Here is a 13,063-nt window from a genome sequence, read left to right as displayed (position 1 = left end):
TTATTTTCTTGCTTATTGTCTGTCCCTCCTCCCAGAATTTAAGCACTAGGAGGGCACAGACCTCACTGAATTTGGCGGTCCTAGAGTTTGGTTCAGTGTCTTGGACACAGTGAGTGATTGATAAGTGTTGGTAGAATGAATCAATGAATCACAAATGTAGGAATAGCTCTTACCTCACTTTGGCTATTTGCAGAGGTGATTAAAAAAGCATCTAAACACTAGGAGAGCACACACGCCTCTCAGAACAGTTGTTGGCCATAGTCCTGGAGCAAAGTCAGGGAGGTTACGTACTGGATCGTGGGGAGGACAGAAGTCTAGGAGGAGTGGCCAGTGTGGCTGGAGTACCGGGAGTGGGGTGAAGGCTCAGGGTAGTGACTATTCACTATGAATATTTAGGTATTTTCATATTTCAACACTGCTATGGCCCTATGCATTCAGTGTGATGTTTCAGTCCTATGGAGTTGGTTTGAGTTACACAGGGCAATATCCAGAAAGAACCTGGGCAGCGGTGATGGGGGTGGGGCTATGGAGGGGTGACTTGAGGATGCTCAGGGTGCAGAGGACACTAGGAGAAGCACAGAGGAATGGGAGCGAGAGCCAAGGCAAAGGGACTTGGCTAGGAGAGGAGGGTCTCCGGCCAAGCAATGAGTGATCTGAGGGTTGGAGGAAATTTGAGGAGTGAGATAAGCCAGTGTGAACTCTTCCGCATTCTGTGAGGCAGGGTGATATTAACAACACTGTATACTCAGAATGGATGCAGGAACTAGGTCCCGTTGAGATCTGTGCCAGGCCTTCCTTAATTGACCTGGGGGGTGGTCAAGGGGTCCTATACAGGGGGATAGCAGAGACTCTGGGAGAGAGGGCAACAGGTTGGTGGCTATTCACCAACTGGTAAAAAGGTATTTCCACATTTTAACAAATGATGAGGCCGTACTAATGTGTAGTCATGCTGTTATCTGAAGGCAAATAATTGTAAATGGATGTGTCATGCCAAGGCAGGATTTTTCAAAAGAGGAAAACATTTTCACAGCAGTGGAAAGCAACAGGAGAGAAGGGTAGAGCAAAAAATTTATACCTATTAGAGTGTGTGTATGCAAATTAAGGTAGAAATGATCTCTGCCTGGCACATAGTAGGACCTCAATAAATATTTGCTAACTGACCAACAGACTAGCTTACAAGATCCTGGTTAACTAAGAAAGGTTCTAGAACAAGGTTAAAAAATGAGAAAATCAAACTAGCATACAAATAGGTCTTCATTTCTACAGTGACAAAGCACTATAAACTAAAGCAGAGATATTACTTGCTCTTGGAATCACAACTAAAATAATAAGTTTGTATTTATTTACCATCTACAAAGTGCACGACGATTCTCTGAGGTAGACGTTACCTCCATTTTGGACACGTGGACACAGAGGCTCAGAGACTCTGAATGACCTGTTTGAGATCCCATAGTAGTAAGTTGGCATCTGGAAATCAAACCTCGTACTTCTGGCTCCTAATTCTAGTGTTTACAATTTTTTTTTTTCCATTTAATGACTTGATAAGTGCTAGAATTTTCATTTTCACTTGGGAATTTTAAATAGGAGTTGCTCGATGTTGTCTTCCATGTGGAAAAAAATTACTAAGCATCTGGAAATTTTCAAGCACCAAAGTGCAAATCCCTTTGTATTGTCTTGGGTATAAATGAAGTTGTGAATTCCTTCCCAGCAGCCAAAACCTGTTTTCTCTTCTTGGTTAAAGAAAGTTTCCAAAGTAGTCTACTTTGATGGAGAGCCAGAAACTCAAAATTACATATAGAAAAACATATTTTTCCTCTAAAAATTTTATAGGTGAATGAAATTACTAGGCTATAAATGGATGGATTATATGTAACTTTCGGTTGCATTGTTTGGTTAGGATGATAATTTATAGGCAGGGGAGGAAAGGAACCTTGTCAAGCAAGGAGATGACTCCTAAAAGGTTAAGTAATTTAGCTGACAAGTAAGGGCAAGGTGAGCTGCCTGGTAAGAGAAGTGATCCAAAATGACTTAAAAACTCTGCCAGCAAGTTACCTGTTTGGTTGCTAATGAAGAATTGCTTCTTTCCAAGATTCAAAGCCTCTGAAGTCACTACATTTCCGTACCAATATATGGATAGAACAACACTTCTAGATTAGATGGCCCTTGCCCGAGCCATTCTGATGAGTAGAAATAAGAAAACTAATACAATTGAGAAAATTCCTGAGAGACATCAATTTGCCATTATCGCTCATGGAGGAGAGCTTTGACGGACTCTGGAAAAACTGGATTAAGGGAGTGATGAATGAATGAACATAGACTTTAAAACAAAGGAAAAGGTTGAAAAATGAAGTTCGATTGGTTCAAAAGCTTAGACTATAAGAATATTTCAATCTAATGGTTAAGGCAATATGTATGTAAGAAGTCTAAATCCACAGGTATGGAATATGGGAAGAACTGGAGAATATTTCAAGGGAGTCAGCCTACACATCTGGTTTTATATCACCATCCCTAATGACAAGGGCCTTGAAAACTTACACTAAGTCTTTCCTCCCCAAACTCCACACTTAACATAAGTTAAATAATTCAGGCAAGTGAGAGGGTCATTTGCTCTGTGGTAGGGTCCTGGCCACTGATGAGGTTCAAAATCTGGCCCCAACGAATAGAGGTAACAGCAGCTCTTTGATCTTAACCATACTGGTTAAGAGTCAAGTTAGAATTTTCTGCCACTGTGCTGGGTCCCCCACTGAAATGGGAGCAAAAATGAGACCAGACTCTTGAGCAACCCTCTTCACAGTATTGAACTTGGCAAAACTGAACACATAGTCCCAACCAACTCTCTTTTCTTCCTTTGAGCTGTTTAAGTCTTCTGGGTGGGCATGAGTGACATAAACAACAAATAAACAAAATAGAAAAACAGAGGCAGACAATAATAACTCAGGACATGTGACAGCTGCCTGTGCAGGGTGTCCTACCAGATCTGGGACATCTCCAGAGAGAGGGCAATCCTCGTCAGGTGAGCGTGCGCTGGCAGGGACCTGAAAGTTTGTTCATGCTTCTTACCTCAAGCAGAGGAAGCGTCCAAAGCTGGGGAGCACCTTCGATTCCCTCTGCCTTTGAAGTCGATGTGTTCTCCACTTGAGCCCTGAACTCAGCTGCCACAAAGACAAGGTAATTAAGTCTGATTCACCTAGTGGTGGACTTTTTTTTAATGCCTCTTTCAAAATATGATACATCATTGCTTCACTTCAATTACCCAATGGTATGAATGAACACTATAGTCTCTACCTAGATGAGCAGACAATGCCACCTATGCAATAATTATCTCCCTGCAAAACACACACACACACACACACACACGCATGCATGAAATTGCTGTGGCTACTTTACCAGAATGATTAAGTCAAGACCGCCAATGTATTGAAAAAGATGTCAAATTGTATTGAATTGGAAGAGGAAGAATTTTCCTTTCTGGGATAAACCAGTTTTCTCCAGGGCAGGGTGCCTGCAATGGATAGCTCCACTACTGGCTGCTCAGAATACCTTTTGGACTTTAGTGCAGCAGATTCAGTCTGAAAGCATGAGGCTTGATAACCAGGCTGACCCAGTTACCATCTTCACCTTCCAGGGTAAGGCCACAGATGGCATCTGTAAGTGTCTGCTCCTTTTCAGAACGTTGGTAGTGACTTCCTGTCCCAGCATTCTTTTGAAGTAAATTGGTTGAGTTCATGCACTATGTGTTATGCAGCTTGATATCTTTAGATTCTAAACCCTATCCCCACTCCCATCCCTCATGTTTTAGTCACTGCATTTTAGATGGTCAGGGATCTGATTGCATGAAGTATCTAATGTCTTATTTACAATTTTCTGGGTCAGATAGGGTGACCAATTGCCCTGGTTTTCCCAGGATGCAGGATTTTCGGTATGAAAACCAGGACAGTCCTAGGACAGCCTAGTAAAAAAAAAAACAGAATGTTCACCAGGCATTGTCTGCCCTTCTGACAGCTTATCAGTTTCCTTATCTAGTGTACCTCCAGTTTTATTTATCTATTTAACCTGAATTTTCTTAGGGGTAGAATGAGGATAAAAATAGTATCTACCTTGATAGGTTCTGGTGAAAAAAAAATGTTGGTAACTTTTAGTTCATTGTGGCTGCTGTAACAAAATACTATAGACCAGTCTAAGCTAAAGTAAACTAAGCTTACATACTAAGACCACACAGCTTATAAACATGAGAAATTTATTGCTCACCGTTCTGGAGGCTGGGAAGTCCAAGATCAAGGTGCCAGCATGGTCACATTTTGTTTCTTCCACGTTCATAGCTGTTGACTTCTAGTTGTGTCCTTATGTGGTCGAAGGAGACAGGAAGCTCTCTGGAGACTCTTTTATAAGGCACTAATTTCATTATGCCAGTTCCATCCTCATGACATAAGGGCCCACCTACTAATACCATTGCCTTTGCGGGGTCAAATTTCAACATATAAATTTTGGGGGACATGAACATTCAGACCATAGTAATAACATGTGAGAATGTGCTCATAAAACTGTAAAGTGCTGAAAAATTTTATTCATTAATATGTGGCCATATCAATGGTGATATGAGCCTACAGACACTCTCCTCATAGAATCATTTATTGTCAGTCAGCATAGATTAATCCATCCATTAAATCAACAAATATTTATTGGGTACCTACCATGCACAAGGTCCTCTTTGACAAAAGAGACAGAACTTCTGTCCACATGGAGTTTATGTTCTAGCAGACGGAGATATAAAATAAACAAGAAAACAAAAAAATAAATTAAAGGTATAGATTGTAACATGTGCTACGAAGGAAATAAGGGGAAGTGGTTGGTAGGGTGGTCTTATAACTGGTAGAGCGATGTAACTGGGGTAGGTGTGCTTACTGTGTTAGGATGATCCAGGGAGGCTTCTCTGAGGAGGCTATATTTGCATCAAGATCTGAGCATTAAAAGCCAGGCAGACAAAGCACTGAAAGGAAAGGCGGAGGGAACAGCAAAGTTGGGTTGGTGGGTCTGGGATGTAGTAAGGGCAGAAATAATGGTACTAGACATCTAAATGGCTACGTCGGGTGGGAAGTTGGAGTTCTGGGAGGAGGTTGGCTGGAAATTTGAATTTCCAAGTCATCCTCCTAGACGTGGAATTAAAGTCACAGAACTGGATGAGATCACCTGAGGCAGTTTCTCACGATGCATGTGCCACCCAGGAGGGTGCTACACAGAAGAACACTTGAAATAGTATTGTGATTATTTTTAGCATATTAGAAAAAAATTCAGACCCAGACATGAAGGAGATAAATGACATCACATATTACATGGGAACAAATCGTAAAGTATCTGTCCTCTTCCTCAGACTTCCTGGGCGGAAGCGGTTTCCTCTCTCTCTCTCTTTTCTCTCTCTATAGTCCTACGTTTCCTCTTATCTCTCCTCCCCAGAGCAGCTTCTTGGCCCTCTCTTCCTCCTCTGCTCCCCCACTTTACTCCCACCCCCATTCCTTTTCTCCGTCAAAAAGATTTAGATCTTTTTGGCCTCCTATCTCTACCTCATATCCATTAACCAGCTGCATAGGATCTGCTAAACTTAGAAGGAAGCCCAAAACTGTAAAATAACAGTATCTTTCCTAACGCAAATACTAATTTTTCTCGTTGTCACAAAAGACCTGAAAGTCTAACCATATCTTGGTGAAAATCTGAGTGATGCTTGTATATCCTGGGACTTTAGGCACAGGATTTGGGGAGAGTTGTCAGGAAGAGTGGCCTGGATGAATGACGTAGAGACAGAATGTAAGACATGGGATTCCATCTTGCAGTCCTTGAGGGCTCTGGCTTCATGTGGACCTGCTCTGCCCACCCCAACTCTGGGACCTTGGGCAATTTACTCACTCCTCTGGGGCTCAGGGCCATCATCACATCTTCTGTGAAAGCGGAGATCACACTTACTTTGAAGAGTCATTATGAGAATTAAACTAAACGAGCTAGTACATAGTAAGTTTTTCATACAGTGTCAATAAGTTAGATGCATTTTTACTTGCGTGTCCTCTATTTTTATTTTAAATTCATAATTTAAGATATTTTAAACAACTTTTTAAAAAGAAATACACAAAGTTTAGTTTTCATGGTATTTATTTTCTTACATTTACCCTCTATTTGGAAATTAATCAAAGTTTTGCATTTATATAGCTTCCCCTTTTAAACAAATTTATATAGTTTAAGAAGTGGTTGATTAGTGGGGAAAAAAGCAATAACAGTACAACTTATGTGGGATGTGGGATAATTTTAGAAAAATGGACTCAAATAACTGGAGTTTAAGAAACTAAGATTGAAGAAGAGAGTGCAGTTAGTCTGTTTTATTTAATTTGGAAGGGGCTTTAGAAATCAGCTCTTTAGCCTTCCAGGAATTATTTTAGGGCAAATTTGCCAAATTCATCATTAAAAACAACAACAAAAAGACAGCAGCACTCTATCCGGTTTTGTTATTTATTTTAGGTTTTCAGATTTAACTGAAAATTTGCTGGGAACTCCTGCTTATCTAGCCTACCCACGATAGTAATCTAAAATGCAAGATTAATTATTTCACTTGCTAATGGCCGACAGAGCATTAGCCTCCGCAGATCAAAGGACACTTTTAATTTAAACTCCAAAAGAAAAATCATAATTAACTAGGTAGAAAAATTGTTCATTACAGAAAGATGTCAAGGTATAGCATTAAGGAACTGAGCATCCTAGCTCTTGGTTTCCAGAATGTTTGGGCTATGCCCATATAGAAGGAAGTTATCTGAATATCAGACATTTTTTGAGCTTGAAAGACAACTTTAATGAGCCAGATAGGGCAGTTTTAAGGCCAAAAAACACTTTGAGCTTCCATCCCTCACTTCACCCCACACACAACAATTTGTATTGGCAAAATCTGGTTAAGGGGAACCCCTGAAGAGGGATATAAGAGGTAGAGAAAAATGAGAGGTAACATTTATTGTTTGTCATGCTCTGGGCAACATCCATATATGAACTCATTAAATCTCCACCAAGATTGCATGAGGTACTAATATCATCTCCATTTTATAGATGAGGAAATTAAGAGGTTAAGTAATTTGCCTAAGTTTAGGAATAACAGCTAGTAAGGTTTAGAGCCAGGATTCAGGACCCAGGTTTTCTGCTTCTGGGAGTCCATGCTCTTAACCACTATGCTAAGCCTCCTCTTTAGGAAGGTCACTAAAGGGCAACCAACAGCCCACAGGATTGTGGAAGGTGAGGAGAGAGAAGGGTGCTGTTGCCAGGCAGCACATCTGGTTCTTCCAGCTGCTAATTGAATCTGTGTGAGTAATTGCTAGTTTGTTCCTAACCATAGATAGGAAGCTGCTTGGAGTTTGTGTGGATCTCGAGAGAGGTAAGTGACCCTATAGTTCACTCCAGAAGGTCTGGGGAGACGTCTGGCAGAATCATCCAACTACCTGGCGGCATCTCCCCGTCCCTCCGCAGTTCTGTCCCAGGCCACATGTTCCTGAAGTCTGTGTGATGATGTTTCTGGGTGGACACTGACTACTGACTCAGACCATGGCTCCTCCCACCCCACCAGCCACACTCTGGAATGATTTAAAGCAATGACTCCCTCCTGGTTTTGAAAAATAACACACCCACTTCCCATTAACCTGCATTTATTATCAGTTATCTAAAAAGGACTTCCATTTTATTATTTGCAGTTCAAAGCAGACTTAAATTCATGCTAAATTTTTAATGCATATACATATAACTTTTATGAGACATGAAGGATATTGTGGAACCAAGCAAACAAGATAATGTGATACAACTCTGAAATGTCTAAGAACCACTGATGTGAGTCCAATTCAAACAGACAGGAATTTCTCTACCTTTGTGCTACTGACATTATGGGCCACATAAGTCTTTGACGTAGGGCTGTCCTGTGCATTGTAGGATGTGTAGCAGCATCCCTGGCCTCTACCTTGAATTTAGTGGCACCATTCTTTCCTACCTGAGGTGTGACAAAAAATGTCTCTAGACTATGGCAAATGTCCCTTGACAGACCTCAGTTGAGAAGTAAGGAAACGAAATATATTAAAGTATTGTATCTAGCCCTTGCAGTAGAACATGACACTCCCTTTGAAGATGAGATTCTAATAGTCTTAATAATATTTTTCTTAATTACCCAATAAACATGTGAATACATTCTCTTGGTAGAAGATTCAAACAATACTTATTTACAGATCAAACTGCGAAAATCCTAATGGTCCCCCTCCCCACCCCAACTTCATTCCTGTCTCCTGTATGCTTCCTTCTAGTTTGTTTTCCAAGAATATTTTTGTTTATTTCTTCCAAGAGGTTCCAGACATCTTCACGGATGGGATTTTAATCAGTTCAACAACTTCTGGAGAGTCTTTTTCTAACTTGCATGGTTCTAATTTCAACTCACAACATTTTTGGAGGCCCATTTCAGTTTCTTACCAAGCACAGCTACTTCAGTCTTTTCATAAGTGTTAAAAAAGCCTAAAACAACTATAGCAAGACCACCTGTTAAAGACCAGTGGTTCTCATCACTGGGAAATCACTAGAAATGCAAATTCTCAAGTCCCTTTTCCAGGCCTGCTAAATTGAAACGCTGGAGGTGGGAGTTGGCAATCTGTGTTTTAAAAAGCTCTCTAGGTTTTTCTGAGACTAAAGTGTGTGAATTGTTGTTATGTAGATAAAAGCTCAAGATTCAAGAAAATGAATTGGATTTGTAAGGGAACACCCCACACTATGGCCAACCTGACTCTCCCTGGCAGACACAGAATGAGGATCTTACTTTTTCAAACAGAAGTCGGGGACAGGTATAAATCTATCATTTGAAATCTTGCTTAACCAGTCCTCACACTGGATGTGGGGGTTGAGTGTTGTGGATAGGTAAGACCTGCCCTTTCCCCCTGAGAACCTCATAATCTAGGATTGGAGAAAGCCTGATGTACAAATAACTGCACTGTGATATGATGGATAACATTGAAAAGTACGTTCCCAGTGCTCTTGGAGCAAAAGGAAGGAGACACACACTCTGCTTGGAAGAAGGGAAGGAAAGGTACTCCAGATAGAAGGGCTGGTATGTGCAAAAGCACAGAGGCATGCAAACCGACTTGGGAGAAGGTATTTTGGAGCGGTGCAGTGTAAGCGATCTGTAGAAGTCATTGAAGAAAGTGGTTTATAGCTGGAATATGAAGGGTTTTTTCATGTACAGAAAATGGCTTTTATCCAGAAAAATAAAGGAAACTCAACCTAAGAAAACAGATAACTCAATTAAAAAATGGGCATGAGATCTGAACAGATACCTAATTGAAGAATATGTAGATGGCAAATAAGCGTATGAAAAGAAGTTCAGCATTATCTGTCATTAGGATATTGCAGATTAAAACAATGAGATACAACTACACACTTATGAGAATGGCTAAAATTTAATTTAAAAAAGATCTGACTACACAAACTGATGGGGAGGATGCAGAGCAACAGGAAACTCTCATTCGTTGCCGATAGGAATGTAAAATGGTACAGCCACTTTGGAAAACAGTTTGGCAAGTTTCTTACAAAATTAAACCTAATCTTACTGTTACAGTTTGGGGGTGATTTGAACTTTGGTGTCTCCCCAGCAGCGGGGGCGGGGGGGGCGGGGATAGATATACAGAAGAGTAGTTAGCACTTTTGCTCGGTTCTGCCTCACTGAACCAGTGAGAATCACAGGTCAGTGAGGTTTAGAACAGATTTATTGAAAGAATATTTTAGAAAGACAGAGCATGCTCTAAGAGAGGAACGGGGTTTCAGTGAAGAGAGCTGTAACTACCCAGAAGTGGAAAGGTCTGAATTATATTTGGGCAGTGATGGGTGGTTATAAAGGCATTCCTAGGTGATTGGCACGTGAGGTCATTTTGATTGACACTTGGCTTCTATATAACTCTTTGCCCAGTGCGCATGCACTTACTCAGAATTCAGTGTTATAATTAGATTCATGAACTTCCAGGCATAAACATGGTATTATAATGACGGTATAATGAGGCTGAGGTTGTGGGCAGGTTAGGGTAGTACCTTCTGTGCATGGGTCTGTGGCCGGCTTAAACCAGCTATATGGCCTTCCAGGCCTTTGTCTCTGGGGATGCAGGAGGGATTCTCTAACTAGGGTGTTCTCTGGGAGGTCTCTAGCCTGGGCTGCTATTCCTTCATTCTCCTGTTGCTCATGTCTGTCTGACCAGCTACTTAACATTACCACACCATCCAGTAGTAGTGCTCGTAGGTGTTTATCCAACTGAATGAAAATTTAGGTCCACATAAAAACCTAAACAAACACAAATGTTTATAGCGGCTTTATTCATAATTGCTGAAAACTGGAAGCAACCAAGATGTCTTTCAATAGGTGAATGGATAAACTGTGGATCGACACATCCATACAGTGGAGTGTTATTCAGCATTAACAAGAAATGAGCTATGAAAGAGCCACAAAAAGAACTGAATTAACCTTAAATGCATACTGCTAAGTGAAGGAAGTCAGTTATGAACCAGAAAATGCTACACACTATACAATTCCAATTATATAACATTCTGGAAAAGGCAAAACTAGAGAGATGGTAAAGAGATCAGTCAGGGTTAAGGGGTGGTAGTGAAGGAGGTTGAAGCACATGGGATTCTTTAGATTGGTGAAATAATTCTGTATGATACTATAACAGTGAAACAAGACATTAAGTATTTGTCAAAATCCAGAGAACTTTACAGCTCAAAGAGTAAACTTTCACGTATGTAAATTTAAAAAATCACTTGGGAGACCGAGGGGTCCAAGTGTATTAAAAACATGAAATGACTTTGCTGATGGGGATGGCAAAATCAGGTGCCGACCTGTGCAGCACTGGGAGTGAGTAAAGTCTGTAAGACTGAAGGCAGTAGGAACTGTTGTTTAAGCACTGCACTCTATTTGATGATGATGTTTCCCACGGGGGATATGGGTTAACAATTCTGAAACCACAACACCTATATTCACTGGAACTGAACAATTAAGCAAATGGATGGTGAATGGCTGGGAGCCAGGTTTGTCATGGTTGGATTGGGAGGTTACAGATTAGCAAGGCGGTAGGCCAGAATGATCTGTGCGATAGTGGATTAGAGTCAAAAACATCAGAATGAACTCATGCTTAGCTTAATATATACATGGTTACGTACAGAAATAGTATATATCATATAGATCTCCTTGCTCTGTCAGCTGAGAAGGCCTGGAAGCAACAACACCCCGATAGCCATGAGCACACTTAGCATTCAGATCTTGGTTTCTAATACCATTTTCTAATTAAAGGAACTAGGATTCCTTGGAAAAATGGATGATTTTAGAGTTGGGGCAGGATATATACAACATAACCCTGGAGCACCTTATAGTGCCAGAAAGTAAGAAAGTACTCAAAAACAGAACAAAAGAAAACTAATGAACAAAACTCCACGATGATGTCAAATGGATACAGTAGCCTACTGAAAGCTCTCCTACTGGCCAAAGCTGGAACAGTTTGAGCAATAGAATAAAGTAGTATTCAATTGTTAGCCAAAGTATAAAATATATATAAGTCCAAACTGATGTAAACAAACGATTGAATAAATAGAGACTAGACAAATCTCTTATGCAGAATAAAGTCAAATAATTTATGTAGATGCCCCACCCCTGAGGAAGTAGAGCATAACTCCCTCTTTTTAAGTGTGGGCTGTGCTTAGTGACTTTTTCCTAACAGGTACAGTATGAAAAAGAGAAAAAAGGAGTAACTTTACAGTGGAGCAGCCAAGTGATCAGGGCTAACACCAAGTGAGAAGTCGTATCGACAGTATGCGCTGTTGACGGGATGTGATGAGTGTGGTGCTTTACCATAACGGGTCCCCCTCCCAGGAGCACATTACTTCACCCAGATCATGAGAAAACATCAGACACGTCCCAACTGAGGGACATTCTACGAAATACCCGACCACTAATCCTTAAAATTGTCAAGGTCCTAAAATACAAGAAAAGTCTAAGAAACTGTCACAACCGAGAGGAGCCTAAGGAGACATGACAACTAAATGTAATGTGGATCTGGATGGGATCCTGGAGCAGAAAAAGGACATCGGGCAAACACTGAGGAAATTTGAATGACATGTGGACTTCAGTTGATAAAAATGTATCAATATTTGTTCCTTAATTGTAACGAATGTACCATATTAATCTGTTAATAATAGGGAAAAGTTGGTATGTGGTATATGTCTTCACATTAATTCTATAAATCTAAAACTGTTCTAAAATAAAACATTTATTTTTTTTAAAAAAACCTATAAGGCTTTTGTGAATGGAGTCTCACAAAAGACTGACATCATCCCTTTCTAGTAGTTTACGAAATGGTCTGTTAAAAAAAGAAATTTAAATTTCTGAACTCTTTGAAAGTTACCGTGCCTGTTGCTTGCAGACATTAAGGTGACATCCTGTAAAAAGAAAAAAAAAAATTCTCAAGGAGGGAGGTGGTTGAGAGAAGGGGTGTATAAGATTTTCATGAACCTCTGAAGTTTTGGAGGATAGTCCTCCAGTGCACCTTAAATCCTAGCAGTGTCTTGGGAATGCTCTGGCTCTCTTCCAGGCCCCTTGTGCACTCCTGTGGTTGGACTACTTCTCCTATCCTGGTGTTTACACTCTATTGGGTAAAGGATTGACATTGATCTCAAGTGGATTAGTTTTCTATTGTAACAAATTACCACAAACTTAGCGGCTTAAAACAAAAGGTGTTATTTCACCTTTTGAATATTTACAACATACCTGTCGATATATTTTTGTTACTATCTATTTTTATAGATAGTAACTTATCCAGGTTTATACAGTATTAAGAGGTAGACTGTGGTAGATGGTCTCCAAAGACAGCCACCTATGTTAGCCTTGCACTGCTTTCTCCAAGAATGTTATTTCAGAGAGAAATAAATTACATTTGTTTAGGTCACTATTCAGATCTGTTATAGCACCTGAAGTTATATCCTAATACAGCCTCCAAATATAGTCATTTTTCAAGTTCTGTTATTTCTACTTTTA

Source organism: Pteropus alecto, unplaced genomic scaffold (assembly GCF_000325575.1).
Source record: "Pteropus alecto unplaced genomic scaffold, ASM32557v1 scaffold94, whole genome shotgun sequence".
NCBI lineage: Eukaryota > Metazoa > Chordata > Mammalia > Chiroptera > Pteropodidae > Pteropus > Pteropus alecto.
This window is presented reverse-complemented; position numbering follows the sequence as displayed.